This window comes from Mastomys coucha, unplaced genomic scaffold, assembly GCF_008632895.1.
Source record: "Mastomys coucha isolate ucsf_1 unplaced genomic scaffold, UCSF_Mcou_1 pScaffold20, whole genome shotgun sequence".
NCBI classification, from domain to species: Eukaryota; Metazoa; Chordata; class Mammalia; order Rodentia; family Muridae; genus Mastomys; species Mastomys coucha.
The window spans coordinates 66,078,605-66,079,785 of record NW_022196903.1 but is presented as its reverse complement, the minus strand read 5'-3'; positions in this window follow the sequence as shown (position 1 = coordinate 66,079,785).

Genomic DNA, 1,181 nt, shown 5'->3' with positions numbered 1-1,181 from the left:
TTGTTCCCGGAGTTGTTAGTCTCCTGCGTATCCCTTCACGACTCATGTACAGAGCCTTCAGCATTATGTCTCGTGAAATAGTCCAAAGGTTGGGCAATAAATTTCTTCATAGGTCTTTTCTAATGAGAGTGTCATTCTTGTCTGCATTGTGAAGGGGGGAAAAAAAGAAAGGAAGAAAAACAAAACAAATGAATGAACAAACTCTTATTCAGCTCTAACATTCAAAACATTGACTAAGTTGCTTTAAGGTGAGGCTATGTTATATAACACAGAGTAAGGATAGCCCCTGCAAGCTGCCAAGGGAAATGAAATCATTAAAACTAATCTTTTTTTTTTTCCCCAGACAGGGCCTCACTGTGCAGCCCAGGCTAGCCCGGTACTTATTTCCCTTGAGCCTTGGGGCTCTGGACAGCTGAGATTGTGAGTGTGTACCACCACTCCTGCGCTGGAGTGGTTGCGCTCTTTTTACGTTTGAGCCGGGGTTTCCTGTGTTACATAGTTGACGGCAGCTTCCCAAGCAGCTGGGGTGACAGGCACCATTCACCACCCACTTCTAGCCATTAAAATTTTCTAAAGTGGAAGTGGGAGGTTGCAAGAGGCCTGCACTCAGACCTGGTAAAGGTTAAACCACAGAATGTTCCAATAGGCTTGGGTAAACAACCGAAGTCAGTATCTGCTGGCCTTCAACATTCCTCAGCAGGAGTTAAGTACCCTCAGTAACTAACAAGAAGGTTTGCAACTCAGGACGTGCGCGGGCAATGCTGCCTCCAAAAGTTACTCTGGAAACCCCTACTTAGAAACCAAGCAAAAGAAGCCCCTCCCTTTGCCTTAAGCACTGTTTGAGGGTACTCTGATTCAGTGTGTCCAAACTGCTCCAAGATAAAAGCTACTTCCTCTGGATTCTATGTTTTGTGTGTTTGGTTTGGTTTGTTTCTTTTTTTGTTTTGTTTTGTTTTGAGATAATCTTAGTATGTAGCTTTGGTGGCCAGGAGCTTACTATGTAGACCAGCCTGGCCTCAAATTTAGAGATCCACCTTTTAATTTTTTTTGTTTTGTTTTGTTTTAAGTCTTTATGTCCCTTTATTGGAGCAAGATTCCTGGTGTATACAATGGTGTATTTACTAAACAGAGTCCTGTGCAGAAATTACACACTATCCATCTAGACAGATTTTGGTTACACT